This window comes from Budorcas taxicolor, chromosome X (genome assembly GCF_023091745.1).
Source record: "Budorcas taxicolor isolate Tak-1 chromosome X, Takin1.1, whole genome shotgun sequence".
Lineage (NCBI taxonomy): Eukaryota > Metazoa > Chordata > Mammalia > Artiodactyla > Bovidae > Budorcas > Budorcas taxicolor.
In genome coordinates this window covers 138,694,726-138,707,280 of record NC_068935.1, presented here as the reverse complement: position 1 = coordinate 138,707,280, position 12,555 = coordinate 138,694,726, and positions in this window count along the sequence as shown.

Below are 12,555 nucleotides of genomic sequence, written 5' to 3'. Positions count from 1 at the left end.
GAGCACCAGGCTTCCCAGGGCCCCTGGCTGTGGTCTGCAGCCCCACACACCCGGAGGCTGACTCCGCGAGCGCCCAGAAGGTGCCTGACAGACGTCATTTCCCTAGTGCTCTCCCAACCAGCAGAGACGTGTGCAGGTGGTTGGGGCCTGCCCCTGCGTGTCTGGGCTGCCGCCCACAGCCTCCGCTCCGGGGAAGCAGCCCCTGTGCCAAGACTGGCAGGAGGCGCGGGGCGTCCCTGCCTGGAAGCCAAGTGCACAGTGCGCTTGGAAGCGAGCCTCCTTGGGAAGAGTGGAGGGAGCCAAGCCGCGTGCAGCTGCAATCCCTGCTTGGGCCGAGCCGAGTGTGCCTCCAGTACGGCAGAGCTCCAGCTCTGCTCAGAGGCCGGATCTAGTCAAGTGCCTTGCGCGAGGCTGCTCTGCCCTGGGCGAAACTTGCCCAGGCTTGCCTCGCTGCTAGGCTTGCTGCCCAGGAAGGAGCAGGCTGTGCGATGCTGGGAGAGGCCACTGGCGCCTTCCTGGCCTCAGCTCCACTCCTGCCTTGCCTTTGCATCTAGGCCCCGGGCGTCCTTGGGGAAGGCTTAGGAGCCGGTGGCTTGCACACTGCCAAGCCCTCCAGCAGTGAGGCCTCTGGTAGAGGGGAGGGGAGGGCAAGTGCAGGGCTCCTTCAGCGGTTGCTTGGCCGCCCAGACTCAGCGCCGCACGGAGAGCACAAGGCTCCCAGGTCCCCTGGCTCTGGTCTGCAGCCCCACACTCCCGGAGGCTGACTCCGTGGGCGCCCAGCAGGTGCCTGACAGACGTCATGTCCCTAGCGCTCTGCTCCCCAGCAGAGACATGTGCAGGTGGTGGGGCCTGCCCCTGCGTGTCTGGGCTCCCGCCGGCAGCCCCAGCTCCAGGGAAGCAGCCCCTGAGCCAAGACCTGTAGGAGGCGCGGGGCGCCCCCGCCTGGAAGCCTAGTGCACAGCACGCGGGAAGCGAGCCTCCTCGGGAGGAGAGGAGGCAGCCCAGCTGCGTGCGTCTGCAATCACTCCTTGGGCGGAACCCAGTGAGCCTCCAGTACGGCAGAGCTCCAGCTCTGCTCAGAGGCCCGATCTGGCAGAGTTGCTGGCGTGAGGCTGCTCTGCCCTGGGCGAGCCTTGCCCAGATTGCCTCGCTGCTAGGCTTCCTGCCCGGGAAGGAGCAGGCTGCGCGAGACAGGCAGACGCTCCTGGCGCCTTCCTGGCCTCAGCTCCTCTCCTGCCTTGCCTTTGCACCTAGTCCCCAGGCGTCCTTGCAGAGGGCTTAGGGGCCGGTGGGGTGCACGCTGCCAAGCTCTCCAGCCGTGAGAGCTCTGTCATAGGGAAGGGAATGGCAAGTGCAGGGCTCCTCCAGCGCTCGCTTGGCCGCCCAGACTCAGCACAGCACGGAGAGCACCAGGCTTCCCAGGGCCCCTGGCTGTGGTCTGCAGCCCCACACACCCGGAGGCTGACTCCGTGAGCGCCCAGAAGGTGCCTGACAGACGTCATTTCCCTAGTGCTCTCCCAACCAGCAGAGACGTGTGCAGGTGGTTGGGGCCTGCCCCTGCGTGTCTGGGCTGCCGCCCACAGCCTCCGCTCCGGGGAAGCAGCCCCTGTGCCAAGACTGGCAGGAGGCGTGGGGCGTCCCTGCCTGGAAGCCAAGTGCACAGTGCACTTGGAAGCGAGCCTCCTTGGGAAGAGTCGAGGGAGCCAAGCCGCGTGCAGCTGCAATCCCTGCTTGGGCCGAGCTGAGTGTGCCTTCAGTACGGCAGAGCTCCAGCTCTGCTCAGAGGCCGGATCTAGTCAAGTGCCTTGAGCGAGGCTGCTCTGCCCTGGGCGAGACTTGCCCAGGCTTGCCTCGCTGCTAGGCTTGCTGCCCAGGAAGGAGCAGGCTGTGCGATGCTGGGAGAGGCCACTGGCGCCTTCCTGGCCTCAGCTCCACTCCTGCCTTGCCTTTGCATCTAGGCCCCGGGCGTCCTTGGGGAAGGCTTAGGAGCCGGTGGCTTGCACACTGCCAAGCCCTCCAGCAGTGAGGCCTCTGGTAGAGAGGAGGGGAGGGCAAGTGCAGGGCTCCTCCAGCGGTTGCTTGGCCGCCCAGACTCAGCGCCGCACGGAGAGCACAAGGCTCCCAGGTCCCCTGGCTCTGGTCTGCAGCCCCACACTCCCGGAGGCTGACTCCGTGGGCACCCAGCAGGTGCCTGACAGACGTCATGTCCCTAGCGCTCTGCTCCCCAGCAGAGACGTGTGCAGGTGGTGGGGCCTGCCCCTGCGTGTCTGGGCTCCCGCCGGCAGCCCCAGCTCTAGGGAAGCAGCCCCTGAGGCAAGACCTGTAGGAGGCGCGGGGCGCCCCCGCCTGGAAGCCTAGTGCACAGCACGCGGGAAGAGAGCCTCCTCGGGAGGAGAGGAGGCAGCCCAGCTGCGTGCGTCTGCAATCACTCCTTGGGCGGAACCCAGTGAGCCTCCAGTACGGCAGAGCTCCAGCTCTGCTCAGAGGCCCGATCTGTCAGAGTTGCTGGCGTGAGGCTGCTCTGCCCTGGGCGAGCCTTGCCCAGATTGCCTCGCTGCTAGGCTTCCTGCCCGGGAAGGAGCAGGCTGCGCGAGACAGGCAGACGCTCCTGGCGCCTTCCTGGCCTCAGCTCCACTCCTGCCTTGCCTTTGCACCTAGTCCCCAGGCGTCCTTGCGGAGGGCTTAGGGGCCGGTGGGGTGCACGCTGCCAAGCCCTCCAGCCGTGAGAGGTCTGTCATAGGGAAGGGAATGGCAAGTGCAGGGCTCCTCCAGCGGTCGCTTGGCCGCCCAGACTCAGCACAGCACGGAGAGCACCAGGCTTCCCAGGGACCCTGGCTGTGTTCTGCAGCCCCACACACCCGGAGGCTGACTCCGTGAGCGCCCAGAAGGTGCCTGACAGACGTCATTTCCCTAGTGCTCTCCCAACCAGCAGAGACGTGTGCAGGTGGTTGGGGCCTGCCCCTGCGTGTCTGGGCTGCCGCCCACAGCCTCCGCTCCGGGGAAGCAGCCCCTGTGCCAAGACTGGCAGGAGGCGCGGGGCGTCCCTGCCTGGAAGCCAAGTGCACAGTGCGCTTGGAAGCGAGCCTCCTTGGGAAGAGTGGAGGGAGCCACGCCGCGTGCAGCTGCAATCCCTGCTTGGGCCGAGCCGAGTGTGCCTCCAGTACGGCAGAGCTCCAGCTCTGCTCAGAGGCCGGATCTAGTCAAGTGCCTTTCGCGAGGCTGCTCTGCCCTGGGCGAGACTTGCCCAGGCTTGCCTCGCTGCTAGGCTTGCTGCCCAGGAAGGAGCAGGCTGTGCGATGCTGGGAGAGGCCACTGGCGCCTTCCTGGCCTCAGCTCCACTCCTGCCTTGCCTTTGCATCTAGGCCCCGGGCGTCCTTGGGGAAGGCTTAGGAGCCGGTGGCTTGCACACTGCCAAGCCCTCCAGCAGTGAGGCCTCTGGTAGAGGGGAGGGGAGGGCAAGTGCAGGGCTCCTCCAGCGGTTGCTTGGCCGCCCAGACTCAGCGCCGCACGGAGAGCACAAGGCTCCCAGGTCCCCTGGCTCTGGTCTGCAGCCCCACACTCCCGGAGGCTGACTCCGTGGGCGCCCAGCAGGTGCCTGACAGACGTCATGTCCCTAGCGCTCTGCTCCCCAGCAGAGACGTGTGCAGGTGGTGGGGCCTGCCCCTGCGTGTCTGGGCTCCCGCCGGCAGCCCCAGCTCCAGGGAAGCAGCCCCTGAGCCAAGACCTGTAGGAGGCGCGGGGCGCCCCCGCCTGGAAGCCTAGTGCACAGCACGCGGGAAGCGAGCCTCCTCGGGAGGAGAGGAGGCAGCCCAGCTGCGTGCGTCTGCAATCACTCCTTGGGCGGAACCCAGTGAGCCTCCAGTACGGCAGAGCTCCAGCTCTGCTCAGAGGCCCGATCTGGCAGAGTTGCTGGCGTGAGGCTGCTCTGCCCTGGGCGAGCCTTGCCCAGATTGCCTCACTGCTAGGCTTCCTGCCCGGGAAGGAGCAGGCTGCCCGAGACAGGCAGACGCTCCTGGCGCCTTCCTGGCCTCAGCTCCACTCCTGCCTTGCCTTTGTAGCTAGTCCCCAGGCGTCCTTGCGGAGGGCTTAGGGGCCGGTGGGGTGCACGCTGCCAAGCTCTCCAGCCGTGAGAGCTCTGTCATAGGGAAGGGAATGGCAAGTGCAGGGCTCCTCCAGCGGTCGCTTGGCCGCCCAGACTCAGCACAGCACGGAGAGCACCAGGCTTCCCAGGGCCCCTGGCTGTGGTCTGCAGCCCCACACACCCGGAGGCTGACTCCGTGAGCGCCGAGAAGGTGCCTGACAGACGTCATTTCCCTAGTGCTCTCCCAACCAACAGAGACGTGTGCAGGTGGTTGGGGCCTGCCCCTGCGTGTCTGGGCTGCCGCCCACAGCCTCCGCTCCGGGGAAGCAGCCCCTGTGCCAAGACTGGCAGGAGGCGCGGGGCGTCCCTGCCTGGAAGCCAAGTGCACAGTGCGCTTGGAAGCGAGCCTCCTTGGGAAGAGTGGAGGGAGCCACGCCGCGTGCAGCTGCAATCCCTGCTTGGGCCGAGCCGAGTGTGCCTCCAGTACGGCAGAGCTCCAGCTCTGCTCAGAGGCCGGATCTAGTCAAGTGCCTTGCGCGAGGCTGCTCTGCCCTGGGCGAGACTTGCCCAGGCTTGCCTCGCTTCTAGGCTTGCTGCCCAGGAAGGAGCAGGCTGTGCGATGCTGGGAGAGGCCACTGGCGCCTTCCTGGCCTCAGCTCCACTCCTGCCTTGCCTTTGCATCTAGGCCCCGGGCGTCCTTGGGGAAGGCTTAGGAGCCGGTGGCTTGCACACTGCCAAGCCCTCCAGCAGTGAGGCCTCTGGTAGAGGGGAGGGGAGGGCAAGTGCAGGGCTCCTCCAGCGGTTGCTTGGCCGCCCAGACTCAGCGCCGCACGGAAAGCACCAGGCTTCCCAGGTCCCCTGGCTCTGGTCTGCAGCCCCACACTCCCGGAGGCTGACTCCGTGGGCGCCCAGCAGGTGCCTGACAGACGTCATGTCCCTAGTGCTCTGCTCCCCAGCGGAGACGTGTGCAGGTGGTGGGGCCTGCCCCTGCGTGTCTGGGCTCCCGCCGGCAGCCCCAGCTCCAGGGAAGCAGCCCCTGAGGCAAGACCTGTAGGAGGCGCGGGGCGCCCCCGCCTGGAAGCCTAGTGCACAGCACACGGGAAGCGAGCCTCCTCGGGAGAAGCGGAGGCAGCCCAGCTGCGTGCGTCTGCAATCACTCCTTGGGCGGAGCCCAGTGAGCCTCCAGTACGGCAGAGCTCCAGCTCTGCTCAGAGGCCCGACCTGGCAGAGTTGCTGGCGTGAGGCTGCTCTGCCCTGGGCGAGCCTTGCACAGATTGCCTCACTGCTAGGCTTCCTGCCCGGGAAGGAGCAGGTTGTGCGATGCTGGGAGAGGCCACTGGCGCCTTCCTGGCCTCAGCTCCACTCCTGCCTTGCCTTTGCATCTAGGCCCCGGGCGTCCTTGGGGAAGGCTTAGGAGCCGGTGTCTTGCGCACTGCCAAGCCCTCCAGCAGTGAGGCCTCTCGTAGAGGGGAGGGGAGGGCAAGTGCAGGGTTCCTCCAGCGGGTGCTTGTCCGCCCAGACTCAGCGCCGCACGGAGAGCACAAGGCTCCCAGGTCCCCTGGCTGTGGTCTGCAGCCCCACACTCCCGGAGGCTGACTCCGTGGGCGCCCAGAAGTTGCCTGACAGACGTCATGTCCCTAGCTAGCGCTCTGCTCCCCAGCAGAGACGTGTGCAGGTGGTGGGGCCTGCCTCTGCGTGTCTGGGTTCCCGCCGGCAGCCCCAGCTCCAGGGAAGCAGCCCCTGAGGCAAGACCTGTAGGAGGCGCGGGGCGCCCCCGCCTGGAAGCCTAGTGCACAGCATGCGGGAAGCGAGCCTCCTCGGGAGAAGAGGAGGCAGCCCAGCTGCGTGCGTCTGCAATCACTCCTTGGGCGGAGCCCAGTGAGCCTCCAGGACGGCAGAGCTCCAGCTCTGCTCAGAGGCCCGATCTGGCAGAGTTGCTGGCGTGAGACTGCTCTGCCCTGGGCGAGCCTTGCCCAGACTTGCCTCGCTGCTAGGCTTCCTGCCCGGGAAGGAGCAGGCTGCGCGAGACAGGGAGACGCTCCTGGCGCCTTCCTGGCCTCAGCTCCACTCCTGCCTTGCCTTTGCACCTAGTCCCCAGGCGTCCTTGCGGAGTGCTTAGGGGCCGGTGGGGTGCACGCTGCCAAGCCCTCCAGCCATGAGAGCTCTGTCATAGGGAAGGGAATGGCAAGTGCAGGGCTCCTCCAGCGGTCGCTTGGCCGCCCAGACTCAGCACAGCACGGAGAGCACCAGGCTTCCCAGGGCCCCTGGCTGTGGTCTGCAGCCCCACACACCCGGAGGCTGACTGCGTGAGCGCCCAGAAGGTGCCTGACAGACGTCATTTCCCTTGTGCTCTCCCAACCAGCAGAGACGTGTGCAGGTGGTTGGGGCCTGCCCCTGCGTGTCTGGGCTGCCGCCCACAGCCTCCGCTCAGGGGAAGCAGCCCCTGTGCCAAGACCTGCAGGAGGCGCGGGGCGTCCCTGCCTGGAAGCCAAGTGCACAGTCCGCTTGGAAGCGAGCCTCCTTGGGAAGAGTGGAGGGAGCCAAGCCGCGTGCAGCTGCAATCCCTGCTTGGGCCGAGCCGAGTGTGCCTCCAGTACGGCAGAGCTCCAGCTCTGCTCAGAGGCCGGGTCTAGTCAAGTGCCTTGCGCGAGGCTGCTCTGCCCTGGGCGAGAATTGCCCAGGCTTGCCTCGCTGCTAGGCTTGCTGCCCAGGAAAGAGCAGGCTGTGCGATGCTGGGAGAGGCCACTGGCGCCTTCCTGGCCTCAGCTCCACTCCTGCCTTGCCTTTGCATCTAGGCCCCGGGCGTCTTGGGGAAGCCTTAGGAGCCGGTGGCTTGCACACTGCCAAGCCCTCCAGCAGTGAGGCCTCTCGTAGAGGGGAGGGGAGGGCAAGTGCAGGGCTCCTCCAGCGGTTGCTTGGCCGCCCAGACTCAGCGCCGCACGGAGAGCACAAGGCTCCCAGGTCCCCTGGCTCTGGTCTGCAGCCCCACACTCCCGGAGGCTGACTCCGTGGGCGCCCAGCAGTTGCCTGACAGACGTCATGTCCCTAGTGCTCTGCTCCCCAGCAGAGACGTGTGCAGGTGGTGGGGCCTGCCCCTGCGTGTCTGGGCTCCCGCCGGCAGCCCCAGCTCCAGGGAAGCAGCCCCTGAGGCAAGACGTGTAGGAGGCGCGGGGCGCCCCCGCCTGGAAGCCTAGTGCACAGCACGCGGGAAGAGAGCCTCCTCCGGAGGAGAGGAGGCAGCCCAGCTGCGTGCGTCTGCAATCACTCCTTGGGCGGAACCCAGTGAGCCTCCAGTACGGCAGAGCTCCAGCTCTGCTCAGAGGCCCGATCTGTCAGAGTTGCTGGCGTGAGGCTGCTCTGCCCTGGGCGAGCCTTGCCCAGATTGCCTCGCTGCTAGGCTTCCTGCCCGGGAAGGAGCAGGCTGCGCGAGACAGGCAGACGCTCCTGGCGCCTTCCTGGCCTCAGCTCCACTCCTGCCTTGCCTTTGCACCTAGTCCCCAGGCGTCCTTGCGGAGGGCTTAGGGGCCAGTGGGGTGCACGCTGCCAAGCTCTCCAGCCGTGAGAGCTCTGTCATAGGGAAGGGAATGGCAAGTGCAGGGCTCCTCCAGCGGTCGCTTGGCCGCCCAGACTCAGCACAGCACGGAGAGCACCAGGCTTCCCAGGGCCCCTGGCTGTGGTCTGCAGCCCCACACACCCGGAGGCTGACTCCGTGAGCGCCGAGAAGGTGCCTGACAGACGTCATTTCCCTAGTGCTCTCCCAACCAGCAGAGACGTGTGCAGGTGGTTGGGGCCTGCCCCTGCGTGTCTGGGCTCCCGCCGGCAGCCCCAGCTCCAGGGAAGCAGCCCCTGAGCCAAGACCTGTAGGAGGCGCGGCGCGCCCCCGCCTGGAAGCCTAGTGCACAGCACGCGGGAAGCGAGCCTCCTCGGGAGGAGAGGAGGCAGCCCAGCTGCGTGCGTCTGCAATCACTCCTTGGGCGGAACCCAGTGAGCCTCCAGTACGGCAGAGCTCCAGCTCTGCTCAGAGGCCCGATCTGTCAGAGTTGCTGGCGTGAGGCTGCTCTGCCCTGGGCGAGCCTTGCCCAGATTGCCTCGCTGCTAGGCTTCCTGCCCGGGAAGGAGCAGGCTGCGCGAGACAGGCAGACGCTCCTGGCGCCTTCCTGGCCTCAGCTCCACTCCTGCCTTGCCTTTGCACCTAGTCCCCAGGCGTCCTTGCGGAGGGCTTAGGGGCCGGTGGGGTGCACGCTGCCAAGCCCTCCAGCCGTGAGAGGTCTGTCATAGGGAAGGGAATGGCAAGTGCAGGGCTCCTCCAGCGGTCGCTTGGCCGCCCAGACTCAGCACAGCACGGAGAGCACCAGGCTTCCCAGGGACCCTGGCTGTGTTCTGCAGCCCCACACACCCGGAGGCTGACTCCGTGAGCGCCCAGAAGGTGCCTGACAGACGTCATTTCCCTAGTGCTCTCCCAACCAGCAGAGACGTGTGCAGGTGGTTGGGGCCTGCCCCTGCGTGTCTGGGCTGCCGCCCACAGCCTCCGCTCCGGGGAAGCAGCCCCTGTGCCAAGACTGGCAGGAGGCGCGGGGCGTCCCTGCCTGGAAGCCAAGTGCACAGTGCGCTTGGAAGCGAGCCTCCTTGGGAAGAGTGGAGGGAGCCACGCCGCGTGCAGCTGCAATCCCTGCTTGGGCCGAGCCGAGTGTGCCTCCAGTACGGCAGAGCTCCAGCTCTGCTCAGAGGCCGGATCTAGTCAAGTGCCTTTCGCGAGGCTGCTCTGCCCTGGGCGAGACTTGCCCAGGCTTGCCTCGCTGCTAGGCTTGCTGCCCAGGAAGGAGCAGGCTGTGCGATGCTGGGAGAGGCCACTGGCACCTTCCTGGCCTCAGCTCCACTCCTGCCTTGCCTTTGCATCTAGGCCCCGGGCGTCCTTGGGGAAGGCTTAGGAGCCGGTGGCTTGCACACTGCCAAGCCCTCCAGCAGTGAGGCCTCTGGTAGAGGGGAGGGGAGGGCAAGTGCAGGGCTCCTCCAGCGGTTGCTTGGCCGCCCAGACTCAGCGCCGCACGGAGAGCACCAGGCTTCCCAGGTCCCCTGGCTCTGGTCTGCAGCCCCACACTCCCGGAGGCTGACTCCGTGGGCGCCCAGCAGGTGCCTGACAGACGTCATGTCCCTAGTGCTCTGCTCCCCAGCAGAGACGTGTGCAGGTGGTGGGGCCTGCCCCTGCGTGTCTGGGCTCCCGCCGGCAGCCCCAGCTCCAGGGAAGCAGCCCCTGAGGCAAGACCTGTAGGAGGCGCGGGGCGACCCCGCCTGGAAGCCTAGTGCACAGCACACGGGAAGCGAGCCTCCTCGGGAGAAGCGGAGGCAGCCCAGCTGCGTGCGTCTGCAATCACTCCTTGGGCGGAGCCCAGTGAGCCTCCAGTACGGCAGAGCTCCAGCTCTGCTCAGAGGCCCGACCTGGCAGAGTTGCTGGCGTGAGGCTGCTCTGCCCTGGGCGAGCCTTGCACAGATTGCCTCACTGCTAGGCTTCCTGCCCGGGAAGGAGCAGGTTGTGCGATGCTGGGAGAGGCCACTGGCGCCTTCCTGGCCTCAGCTCCACTCCTGCCTTGCCTTTGCATCTAGGCCCCGGGCGTCCTTGGGGAAGGCTTAGGAGCCGGTGTCTTGCGCACTGCCAAGCCCTCCAGCAGTGAGGCCTCTCGTAGAGGGGAGGGGAGGGCAAGTGCAGGGTTCCTCCAGCGGGTGCTTGTCCGCCCAGACTCAGCGCCGCACGGAGAGCACAAGGCTCCCAGGTCCCCTGGCTGTGGTCTGCAGCCCCACACTCCCGGAGGCTGACTCCGTGGGCGCCCAGAAGTTGCCTGACAGACGTCATGTCCCTGGCTAGCGCTCTGCTCCCCAGCAGAGACGTGTGCAGGTGGTGGGGCCTGCCTCTGCGTGTCTGGGTTCCCGCCGGCAGCCCCAGCTCCAGGGAAGCAGCCCCTGAGGCAAGACCTGTAGGAGGCGCGGGGCGCCCCCGCCTGGAAGCCTAGTGCACAGCATGCGGGAAGCGAGCCTCCTCGGGAGAAGAGGAGGCAGCCCAGCTGCGTGCGTCTGCAATCACTCCTTGGGCGGAGCCCAGTGAGCCTCCAGTACGGCAGAGCTCCAGCTCTGCTCAGAGGCCCGATCTGGCAGAGTTGCTGGCGTGAGGCTGCTCTGCCCTGGGCGAGCCTTGCCCAGACTTGCCTCGCTGCTAGGCTTCCTGCCCGGGAAGGACCAGGCTGCGCGAGACAGGGAGACGCTCCTGGCGCCTTCCTGGCCTCAGCTCCACTCCTGCCTTGCCTTTGCACCTAGTCCCCAGGCGTCCTTGCGGAGTGCTTAGGGGCCGGTGGGGTGCACGCTGCCAAGCCCTCCAGCCATGAGAGCTCTGTCATAGGGAAGGGAATGGCAAGTGCAGGGCTCCTCCAGCGGTCGCTTGGCCGCCCAGACTCAGCACAGCACGGAGAGCACCAGGCTTCCCAGGGCCCCTGGCTGTGGTCTGCAGCCCCACACACCCGGAGGCTGACTGCGTGAGCGCCCAGAAGGTGCCTGACAGACGTCATTTCCCTTGTGCTCTCCCAACCAGCAGAGACGTGTGCAGGTGGTTGGGGCCTGCCCCTGCGTGTCTGGGCTGCCGCCCACAGCCTCCGCTCAGGGGAAGCAGCCCCTGTGCCAAGACCTGCAGGAGGCGCGGGGCGTCCCTGCCTGGAAGCCAAGTGCACAGTCCGCTTGGAAGCGAGCCTCCTTGGGAAGAGTGGAGGGAGCCAAGCCGCGTGCAGCTGCAATCCCTGCTTGGGCCGAGCCGAGTGTGCCTCCAGTACGGCAGAGCTCCAGCTCTGCTCAGAGGCCGGGTCTAGTCAAGTGCCTTGCGCGAGGCTGCTCTGCCCTGGGCGAGAATTGCCCAGGCTTGCCTCGCTGCTAGGCTTGCTGCCCAGGAAAGAGCAGGCTGTGCGATGCTGGGAGAGGCCACTGGCGCCTTCCTGGCCTCAGCTCCACTCCTGCCTTGCCTTTGCATCTAGGCCCCGGGCGTCTTGGGGAAGCCTTAGGAGCCGGTGGCTTGCACACTGCCAAGCCCTCCAGCAGTGAGGCCTCTCGTAGAGGGGAGGGGAGGGCAAGTGCAGGGCTCCTCCAGCGGTTGCTTGGCCGCCCAGACTCAGCGCCGCACGGAGAGCACAAGGCTCCCAGGTCCCCTGGCTCTGGTCTGCAGCCCCACACTCCCGGAGGCTGACTCCGTGGGCGCCCAGCAGTTGCCTGACAGACGTCATGTCCCTAGTGCTCTGCTCCCCAGCAGAGACGTGTGCAGGTGGTGGGGCCTGCCCCTGCGTGTCTGGGCTCCCGCCGGCAGCCCCAGCTCCAGGGAAGCAGCCCCTGAGGCAAGACGTGTAGGAGGCGCGGGGCGCCCCCGCCTGGAAGCCTAGTGCACAGCACGCGGGAAGAGAGCCTCCTCCGGAGGAGAGGAGGCAGCCCAGCTGCGTGCGTCTGCAATCACTCCTTGGGCGGAACCCAGTGAGCCTCCAGTACGGCAGAGCTCCAGCTCTGCTCAGAGGCCCGATCTGTCAGAGTTGCTGGCGTGAGGCTGCTCTGCCCTGGGCGAGCCTTGCCCAGATTGCCTCGCTGCTAGGCTTCCTGCCCGGGAAGGAGCAGGCTGCGCGAGACAGGCAGACGCTCCTGGCGCCTTCCTGGCCTCAGCTCCACTCCTGCCTTGCCTTTGCACCTAGTCCCCAGGCGTCCTTGCGGAGGGCTTAGGGGCCAGTGGGGTGCACGCTGCCAAGCTCTCCAGCCGTGAGAGCTCTGTCATAGGGAAGGGAATGGCAAGTGCAGGGCTCCTCCAGCGGTCGCTTGGCCGCCCAGACTCAGCACAGCACGGAGAGCACCAGGCTTCCCAGGGCCCCTGGCTGTGGTCTGCAGCCCCACACACCCGGAGGCTGACTCCGTGAGCGCCGAGAAGGTGCCTGACAGACGTCATTTCCCTAGTGCTCTCCCAACCAGCAGAGACGTGTGCAGGTGGTTGGGGCCTGCCCCTGCGTGTCTGGGCTCCCGCCGGCAGCCCCAGCTCCAGGGAAGCAGCCCCTGAGCCAAGACCTGTAGGAGGCGCGGCGCGCCCCCGCCTGGAAGCCTAGTGCACAGCACGCGGGAAGCGAGCCTCCTCGGGAGGAGAGGAGGCAGCCCAGCTGCGTGCGTCTGCAATCACTCCTTGGGCGGAACCCAGTGAGCCTCCAGTACGGCAGAGCTCCAGCTCTGCTCAGAGGCCCGATCTGGCAGAGTTGCTGGCGTGAGGCTGCTCTGCCCTGGGCGAGCCTTGCCCAGATTGCCTCACTGCTAGGCTTCCTGCCCGGGAAGGAGCAGGCTGCGCGAGACAGGCAGACGCTCCTGGCGCCTTCCTGGCCTCAGCTCCACTCCTGCCTTGCCTTTGTACCTAGTCCCCAGGCGTCCTTGCGGAGGGCTTAGGGGCCGGTGGGGTGCACGCTGCCAAGCCCTCCAGC